A 15,144-nucleotide genomic window follows, 5' to 3' on the forward strand; every position below is an offset into this window, starting at 1 on the left:
TGTGCTCTTGGTGTGTTCAGCCAGTCATTTGAAGACCTACACTTGGAAATGTCGGTGTGGTGCTTCCATGGCAACCTAGATTCCCCTCTGGGAATTAAGAGTGGAGATAAGCACTTGAAGAAGGACCACAGAGTGAAAGGTCACCTCAGAGACAATAACTTTCTTAGACAAACAACACACACTATGATGATTGATAGTGGTAACATTCTTAAAGAACGCCATGACACAACAGGCATGAGAGAATGTTCAGTGGACAAAGTGAGTGTGTGAGTCTCATCACTTGCATAAAAGCTGGGGCTTGGATGCATGTAACCACAGTGCTGGAGAAGGGGACAGAGAAAGGCCAGTCCTGGCACTTTGGTGGCCAGCCAGAATAGCTGAAATGGCAGATTTCAGGCTTGGCAAGAGACTCTGCCTCAAAGGATGAATGGCGAGAGCAATAGAAGAAGGCTTCCACTTGTACATGTGTGTGGGTAAGCACGCAAGTATGCATACACACAAACAGACATATGTATAGACATTCATATAACACGTACACACAGATGGAGGGAAGAGAGAAAGAGAGAGACAGAGATAGAGAGGGATACTATGAAACAGGTCTAGGCAGCCAAAAAAATGTAGAAAAAGAAAATGGGACAGGAAGATGCTGCCCACATCCAAAGAGACAATTCTCAGCTGAATGATTGCCCTGGCTTCCCATCTCCACTTTAACTATCCTACGTGTTTGGAAATAGGCTAACTTGATGTCATCCGTGTGTCAGGTCACATTGTCCTAGTCAGACTTTTTTGTAACAAAATATCTGAGAAAATAAATAAAGGAGGAGGTGTTTGGTTTAGCTCGTGGTTCCTGAGCTTTTAGCCAGTGGTTGGGGTGGCTCCACGTCTTGACCCCAACTGTTTTAACTCAGGTAGTGGAAATAGTATGTGTGGAGCCCATCTCCTGGTAGACAGGAAGTAGAGGGCATGGAAGAGGCCGGTGACAAGGTACCCTCAAAAATACATCAGCAGTGGTCTACTTCCTCCAAGTTGACACACCTCTGACGTTTTCGATGTGACAAAATAGTGCTGTCAGATCTGCATCGAGCCTCCGTCCTGTGAGCGTATAGGAGCATTTCACAGTCAAGCTGTAGCATGCTTCCTCTGATTCCTTGTTTTGGGAGGATACTTTGGAGTTTCACGCATAGGAAAATAAACTCACTATGAGGGGGTTGACCCTGTCTTTGAGGCTTTTATGATCAATACAAAGTATGACATCTATTTAAGGGTTTGTCTTTCCCAACTCAGCCTGGGAGAGATTAATGGAGCCAGCGAAAGCTCCCTGGGTCTTCCTAACAGCCACTGATGCATGTCTCATCTTGTGTCTCCCTGGACTTAGTCAGGCATGGCATTGACAAGGTCTGCAAGCCTCTCACACAAAGGCAACGTGAATGACATCACTGAGACATTTCCGACTCATCCCCTCTCCTGAGTCCCACAAACTCACCCTTTATCATTCCTGAAAAACAAGCTTTATCAAGAACATTTAATTATACCTTCTTCTGTCGCCGATACCCTTGGTGATTCTGTATTCTGAGATGGAAATGGGACATGCATGGGTGAGTATGTCAGAACAAGGGCGCAGAATAGTCAATGGGGAAAGTAATGTTTAAAATTCAGAACATGTGACTATCATGTAGTACCTTTGTGAAAAACATCAGAGACTTTCATTGTGGGATGAGCTGTGCCCCAGCTGAGGAACTGATGGATTTGAGTCTTTTGTCACAGCGATTCTTACTTTCCTGCCCTGGCTATCAGGAAGCTCATTGTCATTCGGTTATTCAACCATAGTCACTGTGCATTTTCTTTTATTTCTTTAGTTCCTAATTGCTCATGTGTTCACTGGCTGTTATACTCCAGACTCAGCTGTGTTGGTGAGTGGCTGTCTAGACATAACAGGTACTAGTTGGTTCTGTCTCCTATGATTTTCTTTTTTTTCCCCTTAATAACAGAAGCACTATTTCAGAAGTGTGTAACTTCGTGAGTTTGGGCCAAGTACATGTACATGTTTGTCCAGGATTTCTAAGAGCTGTTTAAGTGAGCTGCTGACCCATGCACTGGAGGAGGACTTCACTCTTCCCTCTCTTCCTCATACCTATTGGCTGGAGGACGGTATGGGTTCCATTCTGGCACATGGTGGTTGCCTCAAACCACGAAGTTTCCAAAATATGGAAGAAAAAGATGAGCTCACTGGAAAGAGCACCTAATCAGCTAAGAACGGCACAGTTGGAGGTTTCTCTTAGGTTAGTCAGAAATAAATGTTTATATATTTTTTGAAGTTGCTGTTATTGTTGGATTGCTAGTAAAGTTGCTACACTATCTTTTTGCAGTACTGTTTGGGGCTCTTCAAAATGAATTTCTCATTTATCGCACATTTTTAGACAGACTCCCCTCAAGATAACTTCTGAATTGAGTCACATATGTTTCAACATTCTGTGTGATTTGGCAATCAGAAGAACACCCAGCTTTACCTATGAAAACAATCCCTTTGCCTTAGCATGGCTTAGGTTCTTTCTGGAAGTGGTTAGAGAACAAATAGACAAACAACAACAATAATAGTAACCGAACTAGAACAATACTATTAAGGGGGAAGACTCCATCATGTTAATGAAACTATTAAAAATGTGAAATTAGCACAGTACTTGTGTGTAAAAGAAACTGACTAACAATGAATATTTACTATATCATGTGTTCAGACTCTTCTCGTAAGACTTTTTTCCCTATCATTCACCTGCAGAGAAAAATCACTTTTTTCATAGCTTAAACCAAGATAAATACCATCCCACTCTCTGTCACAGTGTCATAAATCCCATATTAGGGAACTAATGAGTTTTAATGAAGTCCAAATTAAGTCTCACAGTACTTTGGAAAGAGTCATTCTTCCCTCTCAACCCCGGGTCTTTCCACTTGTCTTCAAAGGAAACATTAATGAGAAGCAATAAATCTCAGTGTGATCTTGATTAAATTTCATGAATTAAACAGAGGTACTTTTTGAAAAATGGTAAATTCAATCAGCAGAATAGATATTTTTCTTTCTTTACCAAATTAAGGGGCAAATGTCTCACCCAGTCTCGTCATATCTAATACCATTCTGAGTCTTTGTGGGAGTACATGGCTTTTAAACACCTATGAACATGAGTTGTGTAATTCCTGTCTTTAAAAACAGGACCCAATCCTTTCTTCCCAGTATCCAGTCGTACAAACTCGGTGGTGACTTGGGCATCACTGATGGATAATTATGACCCAAAGTATAAAATGGCAGCACGTAGCTGTTCAAAATCCGGATTCTCTGTTTTAAATGAGAAGCACCAGCCTGGAAACACTTTCTCCTTGTCATGGTAGGTTTTCCAGTGTCTTGGCAATAAGGAGTGGCACTTTAAATGACCTACATTTGTGTGGAGAGCCATGTGATCCAGCCCAGTGGGATTTAGTAAGGGGGGGAGATATTCTGGGTTGCTGACTGCCCATCAGGACAAGCAGGCTCCAGTTCCAACTTGGCTTCTCTAGCCCACCATCTGCACAAATGCTGATTCATTAGGCAGGTGTCCTTCCTTCTGCTGGAAAGGACATTTGTTCCCCATAATTTGCCACTTTTCCAAGTGATTAAGGGAAATTGGATTTGTTGCAGCATGCTAGAAGCGAGCAAGACTGGGAACAAGGTCTGTGAGTCAATGCCAATCCTTACCTAGGTCGATGCCATTCACAGGGGTATGTCTCAAACGATGAATGTTTCCCAGAGAACGCAGAGTGGAATGTCATGAAATTTTGGGAACAACCTTAACTGGGACAGGTACATCCTATCATTCCACAAATTTGTCAGGCTGTGAATTTTGAATTTTGGTTCAGAGACTATTGTCACTGTACTCAAGACTGAAGTATAGTGCTCAGGGAATGTATCTTAGAAGTATGTCCAAGTACTGTAACTTAGACACAGGGAAGTTGTAGGGTAAAGTGCACACATATTTCCAAGGATGGCTGATGTCTCAGGGTACCTTCTCTTCCCCAGGCCCCTTTAGCTCCTCTTACTGGCCTACTCATGGACCATTGGTCCTTTTTTCAGTTGTAGTCTTTGTTTACTGATGCTGTGATTCCTTCTAGCCTGGACCAAAGCCCAACTCATGAGCCAGAGTGTAAACTGGCATACAGCATTTGCTGATTGCATCAAGAAGCATTCATTCATTCGTGGGGTATTCATAAGGTGTTGTCTTAGAGAAAGGCCCCATTCTTGGTGCTAGTGAAGAAGTAATGAAGAAGACAAGTGCAATAACTCACTATCAACACCTTCCACAAGAAGGGTAGGTGGGAAGAAAGGGATAGGTAACAAACAAGCAAGAATGCAATATGATTTCTGAAAGTGTTAGGTATTGTATTAGACACTTTCCTCATTGATGTGAGAAAATATCTCACAAAAGTAAGAAAGATGAAAGAATTTAGTTTGGCTTTGTACCCTGAGACATCAGCCATCCTTGGAAATATGTGTGCACTTTGCCCTACAACTTCCCAGGGGGGAATTTTAGGGGATACAGTCCTCTTTAGTGGGAGAAACCATAACAATGAAAGCATCCAGTGTCTGGTAACATTGTGTCTTCAGTAAAAACCACAGAAAGATGGATGCCTAGTGCTGTACTTTCCCCCTTGATTATCCAAGACCTCAGCCCATAACCACCTTTATTTTCCTTTATTCCATCTATGCCCACCCAATAATACAGTGCCACCATATAAAACAGTACCACCCTGTAATACAGTGTCACCCTATGTTACAGTACCACCCTGTGATACAGTGCCACCTTATGAAACACTACCACCCTATGGCACAGTGTCACCCTATGATACAGTACCAGGCTGTAATACAGTGTCACCCTATGTTACATTACTACCCTTTGATACAGTGCCACCCTATGATAGTGTCACCTATGATACAGTGTCATCCTATGATATAGTACCATCCTATAATACAGAGCCATCCTATGATACAGTAGTATTATTGAAACCCAAACATGCAAAGTGGATTTTTCAGGTATTTGTTAGTTCTCTTCGAAACACTCACACAGACACCTAGAGATGGCTTTCCTAATCTCCCAGCTGCATCTCAGTCCAAACTAGTTGATAACCAAGATTAGAGATGGAGATCCGGATCCTTGTTTTGTATTTTCTTCCTTCTTACCTAGATGGAAGAAAACATGCTATAAATAGACGAATCATAGCAATTCTCCTACCAAAAGGGTTGCATTAACTGACATTCAGATATTGAATTAACACAACCAACTTGTAGCTGCATAGTGGGCAAGTCACTAGGAATTAGTCCCTAGGTGGCAGGTAGATAATTACTGGGACACAGCATCAGGATCCATGGTGATATGGATTATATACACACTTGTTTGTGCATTGCTTACTTCTGCCTATTGTGTTTTAAGAATCACGATGCCAGCCAAGTTTGAAGCTCAAGGCTATAGATAATCTGGAAGACTCACAGCTGTGTGGCTTTGGAGGTTGTTTTTCCTAGATCAAGTAGACTGATATGTGAGTGTGCACTGAAACCCTTTGGTAGCTCCCTAGCACTGTAGCACTATTGAAACCCCCACAGGAAACCTAATACTGTTACTGTGAGCCCTGAACACTCTAACCTCAGCCCCCCTTTTTTTATTATTTCTCCCTCCATTATAATTCAATTTTGATAAAGCAAGTTTCTTTGGGAACCCAATTATCTCTTTGCAGCATGCGAGATTGTTTAAATATACAATGCAGGAGCTGCTGCACCAGAGGAATGCAGAACACCGGATGGTAACCCAGAATGTTTCTGTGTGGGCGGGGAGCTGAGTGTCAGACAGGCTATGAGGGGGCAGAGGGGTGATGTGTGAGCAGATTATGAATATGCACCTCTTCCCTCATGTGGTTGGCATGGGAAACACTGTCCCTGGCTTTAGCTTGAATGTACAGGATAGCATGGGTGGCATAAATGGGAATTACATGGGAAACGGAGTGACTGGCATGACTGGGTGACATTTGCTGGAGAAATGACCCAAACGTGTAGCAGATGCTGTGCTGGGCAGTGGCCACTGGCTGTGAAGAACAGAGGTAACTTGGGAAGGAAGGCTGCAGCCAGAACAGGGCCCGCGAGGCTTGTGTATCATTGTGTTTGAGTTTGCCTATATTTCTAAAGACGGTATGGAGTTCACTGTGGTCCTGATAGTTTAATACAGGGGGTTGTGGAAATGCAAACAGAGCTGTAGAGAGTAAATTAAAGAGAGGAACTCCTAAGAAGGACTTTCAGCTGTGCTGGATGGGGCAGCTGGAAGTGGAAGCCAGTTGGGAAAAGCATTAGTGCTGTATGCTTTAAAGGAACCCCACTGACGTATCTGGCCCCGTTACTTGGCACAGGATCTTTTCCCCCAGGTTCCCAACTCTTCATGTCATCATCTGCTCTAATTTGCAAGGAATTTTTAAAAAATAAAAAAAACTTAGACTAGAGTCTCTTGGAGTTGAAATTACCTTAGCAAAGATAATAGCTTCTTTTAGTTTTCAGAGTGTCATCTTTTCTTCCAAAGGTTAAAAATAGAAAATAGATTAAAATTGAATCCTAAAAAGGATTTCCATTCCCTCCCTGTGGAGTGATAAATTTAAAGAGCCCTGGGATCTAGAAAGTGCCTAAGTAATGCTCTGGCTTGGGCTGCGGGCGTTCTTTTTTTAGTGGTGCCAACAGGCGAACACGCTTCCCCATAGCCGGGTGCTCTTTTGCAGCGTAGGTCATCGATGCTCAGCAGGTCTGTTCTGTTCTGTAAAGAAGATATGTTTTTAATCACTTCTATTATTATTTCAGCATATCTGGGGATAGGGAGAAAAGGAGAAGTCTCGGTTTGACATTGCTTCTAAGTTAGCAATTGGATTCCTGGTAAAGATGCCACCCTGGCAGCTTCACTCCCTTTGGCGCATGCTTAAAATGGCAGTGTCTTCTTATTGTCCCAGGAATACTTGTAGCCTCCTTTATACTGCCGTCCCCACCTTGCTGAGCCTACTCCATTGGATTCCACTTGCAGAGGCTCCCCTAGTCTCATTACCCCAAGAGCCCCTGCTTGGAGACTCTGAGTGAGCCATTAGGCTTATATGGCTTGGGGAATAATCCTGCCTGGATATAATGAAACTTGGCTCCTGTGACTCATCTAAAAATCTCCCCTAAGCCTTCTTAGCTCTGGACCCACAGATATTAACTGAGCTGGTTAGTCTCAGTGGTTATGTAAATTAGAAAGGGAGCCAGTCTCTGCTCCCCAAGGCTGGCAGAAGGAATCACCCGCTCCTAGCCAAGGGTGGTGGTGGGGGTGGGGATTACTCTGTTTCTTTGGTGCCCATGGGAAACACTATCTTAGCTGTAAATCTCCTATCAGCTTGCTTGAAAGTTCTTTGCTTCCTTCTAAAACTGCTGATGAAATCACAAGCTGTCATTGTCTGTTGTCTCAAGAAGACGTTATTTTGTAAATTAATAGCCATTGGCTTTACTTTCTGAAGCCCCGTTTGAGGTATCTATTATTATTTTAAGTCTAGACACAGCTTTCCCCCTTAGGATAAAAACCTCATTTAGACCCAGAAAAAGTCTATTTTGGATTTCGATAACCAGCTGCTGTTTTCTGCTGCTTGGCATCCTGTCTTATCTCTTGTAAGTTGCATTGAGAACCTGCGTCCCTCCAGAAAGTCACATCACCCCACAATTCCCCCAAGTGTCAATTCTGTTTGGGGAACAACAGACAAGATACTAGCTTTCCCAGGCTCCTTCCAGCTGGAGGCAGGCATGCAACACCATTCCACTCCTTCAGCTCTAAAAGACAGTTGGCTGCAGACTTCTGGGGGACTTATGGAAGTACATGATGAACGAGAGATGTGAGCCGGTGCACCTGGTGGTACACGCCTGTAATTCTAGGACTTGGAGACAGGAGGATCAGGAGTTCACAGTCAGCCTAGGATAAAGAATGAGTTCAAGGTCAGCCTGGGTAAGGATGCATGAGACTCTGACTGAAAGACAAAACAGAGACAGCGAGGTGGAGGGGCACATACTGGAGCTGATACTTGCTCCTCACTACTCCCTCGATGCAGATGTGATGGCTGGAATTGCAGCCAACAGATCCACACGTTCAGTTCAGAGACACTTGATGTCCTCGAATTACCAATTTCAAGCAAATGGCTGCATTTCCAGATACATAATGTCTTAGAAAAAAAGACTCATGCTTTCTTAAGCCATTATTAGGCTGCTAGTATTAATTGCAGATGACTGCTTTTCTGATACCCACAATGTGTCACTAACAGGAATTGATCTCCTAAGGAACTATGTTCCCAGAGGGCAATCCACCCGGGCAATCCACCCGCCTACCTTTCCTCCATCAATGGAGGGCATCGAGAGGAAAAGTCCAAGAAATCTGAGTTAGCTAGATCAAGGCTTGGTCTTCCTCCCTAGCTTACCTGACAGCACACAGTGGACATGTGGACTCTTTTTTTTTTTTCTTTTAAGATTTATTTTTTTTATAAGATGTTTTCTTCATTTACATTTCAAATGCTATCTGCTTTCCTAGTTTCCTCTCCGAAAATCCCCTATACTCTCCCCCCCTCCCCCTGTTCTCCAACTCACCCACACCCACTTCTTGGCCCTGGCATTCCCTTATACTGGAGCCTAGAATCTTCACAAGACCAAGGGCCTCTCCTCCCACTGATGGCTGACTAGGCCATCCTCTGCTATATATGCCGCTAGAGACACGAGCTCTGGGGGTACTGGTTAGTTCATATTGTTGTTTTTCCTATAGGGCTGCAGACCCCTTCAGCTCCTTGGTTACTTTCTCTAGTTCCTTCATTGGGGGCCCTGTGTTCCATCCAATAGATGATTGTGAGCATCCACTTCTGTATTTGCCAAGCACTGGCATAGTGTCATAGGAGACAGCTATATCAGGGTCCTGTCAGCAAAATCTTGTTGGTATATGAAATAGTGTCTGGGTTTGGTGGTTGTTTATGGGGTGGATCCCCAGGTGGGGCAGTCTCTGGATAGTCCTTCCTTCAGTCTCAGCTCCAAACTTTGTCTCTGTAACTCCTTCCATGGGTATTTTGTTCCCCATTCTAAGAAGGAACCAAGTAGCCACACTTTGGTCTTCCTTCTTCTTGAGTTTCATGAGTTTTGCAAATTGTATCTTGGGTATTCTGAGCTTCTGGGCTAATATCCACTTATCAGTGAGTGTATATCATGTGTGCTCTTTTGTGATTGAGTTACCCCACTCAGGATGATATTCTCCAGATCTATCCATTTGCTTAAGAATTTCATAAATTCATTGTTTTTAATTGCCGAGTAGTACTCCATTGTGTAAATGTACCACATTTTCTGTATCCATTCCTCTGTTGAGGGACATCTCGGTTCTTTCCAGCTTCTGGCTACTATAAATAAGGCTGCTATGAACATAGTGGAGCATGTGTCCTTATTACAAGTTGGAACATCTTCTGGGTATATGCCCAGGAGTGGTATTGCTGGATCTTCCAGTAGTACTAGGACACATGGACTCTTACCCAATACTTCTACTCTTTTGTTTTCTCAAATGAGTGTTTTAATAACAAGTGTCCCATATATTGGTGAGTGGCTAAATGTAATTTACTCAAAGATGCCATGACGAACTATAATCAATTGTGTGTTGTTGGGGAATACACATCCAAATGAAGCCTGAGCTTGCAGGATGCAGTAGATAGACAAGACTTTGGGCTCTTGCTCTTTTGTTCTCTCAAGATTGAGGTGACTGCATTTGGTGCTGAATGTGGAGTAGTTACATCATTTAAGCATGGCATTTCTGCATTTGAGTTTATGGGAAGACATTTGTATTGAAGAAGAGCATCCATTGGGTTGACTATAGTGGATGTTTCTATTTTTACAATCTCACTGTCCATAACCTGGTCCTCTAATGTATTGTTCAGACCTTTCAAAGGAGAACTATTCTTCCCTCTCAACCAACATATTAGAGGGGGTGCCGACTAGATCCCCAGAACCATAGGGGATGAACTAAGAAAGAGTGATTACAAGTTCAGACTTTGAGGAGGAGGGAACTGAAGACAGGAGGAAGTAGTGAGGTATAGTTTAACAGTCCTAGGGACATATCTGACACTATTTCCTGGCACCCATCGTATCTATTCTCATATTTAAACGATTGCATCTTTAAGCCAGTACATTTGTAGGTTGTGTTTCACAGCAGTAGATAATGATAACAGAATCTCACCAGACAGCAAAGACTCTGCTGGAGGGGAGACAGAGGAAACTTTGAGGCGTTGTCTTTATTTGAGAGGAGAGATGTCAACCTCCTCCTTGAAATAGTCTCAGAACCAAAGGCCCATAAGAAAGGTGTAATTAGAGTCGTCTCCTCCCCCCACCCTCACATCCAGCCACACAGAGGAACAGGGAAGGATGGGGCCTAGCTGCAGGTGTTCTTGACTTAAACGGCGTGGGCTGTATGAACTTGCCTTAGTTGAAAAGGCCTTCTCCCTCGGTGCAGCAGGAATAACTGGATGGAGCACACTACCATCCTGGCATCTCAGTTCTGTAACTACAGCTGGAGCAGGGGCCTCATTGTTCCATCTGATAAATGGGATCCATTTCTTCTAGACCCCCAACACCTGCAGAAGGCATTCAAAGAAGGTTTGGTGGTGATGCAATAACCAGGGTAGAAGAGTCGACCGCCCTAAGAGGATGTGAGTCCTAATATGAAAACTGCTTTGAAATCTCGAGTGAAGAAGGGAAAGGCTGGCTAAATGCATGAACTGATTATTTCCACAAATGTATCCACCCAGGACTTCTTAGATGTCAGAATAATATTTTTTAAGAAGCCCTGGGGATGGTAGAATACTCTGTAGGTAAAGTAGCTATAAAAGGCTGAATTTAGTCTCTGGCATCATTTAAAAAGCTGGATGTGGTGGTGTATATGTGTAATGCCAACACCTCTATGCTGAGCTAGGAAGTGGAGACAGAATTGCCTGGGAGTTTGTGGGTCAGATAGCCTGGGCTTCTCAGTGCTGCAGGAGGAACAGACTCGGCCTCAACAAGGTGGAAAGGGAGGACTGACTTTCAGTTGTCTTCTGACCCCCACATGTGAAACTTCCCACTTGCACACGCACAAACATGCAAATAGTCAAGTAAAAGTTTTACAGGTCTATACATAAATAGGCTGAATCTGAAATAAATTTGGATAAATCTATAGACTATTTTGGGCTTGCTTTAAAGTAATGCTGGGACGAGGACCTGTGTAGATGGCAAACGAGTTCATTAATGTGAATCAGTTATCATAGCAAGGAGATGGGTAGACATGAAGACTCTACTTATATCTTTGTTTCACTTTGTTATTAGAGTGTGTGTTTGTATGTATATGTGTGTGCACAGGCATGGGCTCTCACTCTTCTGTGTTTGATGTATAAGTACAGGTACACACGTGCTACAGTGCATGTATGAGGATCAGAGACAACCTTGTAGATTCAGTTCTCTCCTTCCACCTTTCCGCAGGCATCAGGATTTGAACTCGGGTCTTCAGACTTATTGGGCAAGTGCTTTTGGCTGCTAGGCTATGTCGTTAGCTCTCTATTTCAACATGGTCTGTCAAGGTGTGAATGATTCATAGGTATTATAAGATGGACCAGGAGACTTTAAATCATTACAAAAATGGCTTCCCTCATACCTCTAGGGGGCTTGCAGTGACCACTCATGATTCCATGTGTCCAAAAGATTCATCTGATTATACCATCCTTTCTCTTAGTGCCAAGGCCATGGAAGCCTGAAGCTTTATCTTCCATTCTTTTCAGCCCAATCTCACCACCCTGCTTCCTCCACATCCCTTCCCTGCCCTAGGCCATACCACATCAGCCTTCTCTAAGACTCTCCAGCCCATCTTTCTCCTCCCTGTCTCAGGACCCTAGTTCCTGCTCCTTTCCCTTCCAGAACATTCCCTGTTATTCCTTGCTTAATTAACTCCCTTTGCTTCCATCTGTAAGCCAGAGCCACTTCCTCACTGCATTGTGGTAGGCAGAAGGATGGCCCCCAATGATGTCCACATCTTGATCCTTAAAGACTGTCTTATATGACAAAGGCAATGCTCTATTGTGACTTAAGATATGATTCTGAGATGAGGAGATAACCTGAGCTACCTGGTGGACCTAGTGTTATCACAAAGATCCTTATAGAATGACAGAGAGTCAGCATCAGAGAGAACATGACAGTGGAAGCAGGGGAATTGCTAGCCTTGGAGATGCAAAGAGTCAAGGAACATAAGTGGTCTTGAGATGCTGGGAAATAATAAGGAACAGGGCCTCCCCAATAACCTCCAGGGATGACACATCCATGCCCAAACACTGCTTTCAGCCCATTGAGCCCCGTGCTAAACTCCACACCTCCAGAACTGTAGTGGGGCAAACCTGTGTGGTTTTAGGTGGTGGTTTGTTACAACAGCTACTAATATCAATCTGGGGAAGACTTAGGGTGTTACTCCATAGTTCTGGCAGCCTAGGACTCCTGAGCCCACGGGTAAAAGACCTGTAGGGATTTGGGCTTTACAAAAAAAATAAAAATCGCCTGATGTGAAATCACTAAGTTTTATATCGGGGAAAAGGAATTAGTTGCTTTCCAGTATCATGACAAGAAACCCAAGAAAACAACTTTAAGAGGCAGAGTTTATTTTGTCTCATGGTTTCAGACTGTTCAGCACATAGTCAGGTGGACACATAGTCAGCTGGACACAGTTAGCTGGACACATAGTCAGCTGCTTCCATTGTTATGAGTCCATGCTTTGACAAAGCATCCTGGCAGGAAGGGCATCAGGAGGCACAGTGAAATAGAGAGAGCTGTTGCTCATGATACCGAGGAAACAGAGAGGAGAAAGAGAACAGGGGGAAATGAATACTTCAAAAGCACATGGCTCCAAAGACATAATTCCTCTGGCAAGGCCCCATATTCTAATAATCAGTATGAACTCGCCAGTGGATTTACCCATCAACGTAGTTAGTACCTTCATGATGTAATGTCTTCTCAATAGCTATATCATCTGGGGCCCAAATCTTCACAACAAGCTCTTTGGGAGGACATCTCATATCCAAAGCACAGAAGACACTGTGGAACTTACACACTAGGAAGATGAATCAGTATGGAGACTAGACTGGAGGTGAGTTGGGTCCAGAGGTAGAGAGAGCCTATGAGAAGTACAGCAATGCTATTCACTGAAACAGAGGTACAGTGTGAGGCCCTGGAGATGGAGGAGAGAGATGGAAAGGACCAATTTAAAATGCATAGAGTAACACTTGAACAGCTGGTTTGAAATGAAGTTCTTAATCGACTAGCAGAAGAATAGAGAGAGGAACCCTTAGCAGAGGAGGGGAATGAAGTTTGTCACCACCTCCCTTCAGTTCCCTGAGTGAATTGAGAACCAGGAGGGCAGTAGCCAGAGGAGAGCAGGGTGTGTTTTTAAGAAGAGAGGAAGGCAGGTCTTCATGTGCTACATGAGCAGAACAACCAAGCAAAGATGATGTCACTGGAGTAAAATACAGACTCCCGTCAGCCAGTAGGACCAAGCATGGCTGCCGTTGACTTCCGTTTACCATCTTGCTCCATGAGCTGATTGTAGCCACACAGCCTCTTGCTGTTCTTTAAAGTTCAAAGTCACTCCTTCCTTGGAGCCTATGAGTCAACAGTTCCCTCTGCCAGGGACACCCTGTCTTTACATCTGAGGCAGCCTGCTCCCTCACGTCACACAGTCCCTTTGAGAAGCCATTTTCACCCTGGCCCCGATTGTGGCTCCATCCCTTGGCAGTGCCCTTTTCCCTTAAGGCATTGAACACGCCCTGTGATGGTCAATACTGATGGTCAACTTGACAGGAACCAGGATCACTGAAGAGGCAAGCCTCTGGCATGTCTATAAGGGACTATCTAGATTAGGTTAATTGAGGTGGGAAGACATACTATAAATGTGAGTTCTGAAGTGGATAAAAAGGAAAAAGAGAAGGATGTCAGCATTCCATCTCTCTGCTTCCTGACAGTTGATGCATCTCAGCTGTATTCCCTGGAAACATAAGCCAAATAAACTTCTTTTCCTGGCCTGGTTAACCACGACTAAAGATGTAATGGAGCTTTATGAAAGCCCACCAGTGTTTAAAGCAAATTTAAAATATAATTTAAAAATAAAGAGCAAAAAAGACTTTGAACAGAGGTACCTTTGCACAGGTAGGCATCACTGGTTACAGAAAACATGCATTGTTAATACCTGGAAATCTCAGTGCCAGGGGCAGGTTTCTTCTCTATGAGCTTTGGTCAGAGAGATCCCAGTTTAAGTGTCACAGCTCTGAGAGGAAAGGTGTCCTGGAAGTTGGGAGCCAAGGAATACCACAAAGTCATACATAGCGCACAGCAAACCTCACACATGAGACTCATGGGGAGGGAAAAGTTCAGGACAAGAAGCAGCAAGGAACTGAGCAGAAGGGGGGCTGGGGGCAGAGGTGCAGTTTTCCAGGGTGGCCTGATCTTGAAGATCAGAGATTGATGGGAGTTTTTTCTTGGCCCTGGTGTTGGAGTCAAGTCAGGGTTTCATTCCCTTGACCACTTTACCCTACACCCAGTGCATCCAAAGTGACAAAGCTACTGCCTTGTTCTTGGTGACCCTCCAAAAGTATATGGAGGACATAAGTAAGACCCTATTGGTTGCAGGGCAGAGAGAAGTGAAATTTAAACTGGCTAGGGTGCTCTCGTCCTGCTCACTTGCTTTCATAGTTTGGAAGGCGCTATACTGAATGTGGTTACCATCAAAAATTGAGCCAGTTAAACTTCCAGTATGCACAGGAGAGGGGCTACTGTCATGTCAATGCAGAGGAGTCAGCGGCAGCTGTGGGTTGCCCTGGGAATGGGTCACAGAGTCACATCACTTCTCTTTGGAGGTGTGGACGCTGATCCATTGCCCAGGTCCCAGTGGGGGACTCCATGGCCATGCACATTATGGATAGCACTAATTGAACTCTTAGTTATTTGTTTTAAGACATGAAGTTGGCAGGGGAGATGTGTTGGGGGTACAGAGGGAGTTGGGGGAGGAGAGTGGGAATTGGATATGATAAGATACATTGCATACAGGTATG

At 43.9% G+C, this 15,144-nt stretch overlaps 1 long non-coding RNA gene across 1 annotated transcript in view; it reads left to right on the top strand.

The window, feature by feature from the left end:
* The first annotated feature begins 1,449 nt into the window (after positions 1-1,449).
* The window catches only part of Gm40554, a 48,568-nt gene continuing 34,873 nt past the window's right edge, over positions 1,450-15,144 (top strand). The window contains exons 1-2 of the long non-coding RNA XR_872920.2: positions 1,450-1,595; positions 1,857-1,935. This is a non-coding gene — a long non-coding RNA (predicted gene, 40554). The remainder of the gene's footprint in view (positions 1,596-1,856; positions 1,936-15,144) is intronic.

The sequence above is a fragment of the Mus musculus genome, chromosome 12 (assembly GCF_000001635.26).
Source record: "Mus musculus strain C57BL/6J chromosome 12, GRCm38.p6 C57BL/6J".
NCBI classification, from domain to species: Eukaryota; Metazoa; Chordata; class Mammalia; order Rodentia; family Muridae; genus Mus; species Mus musculus.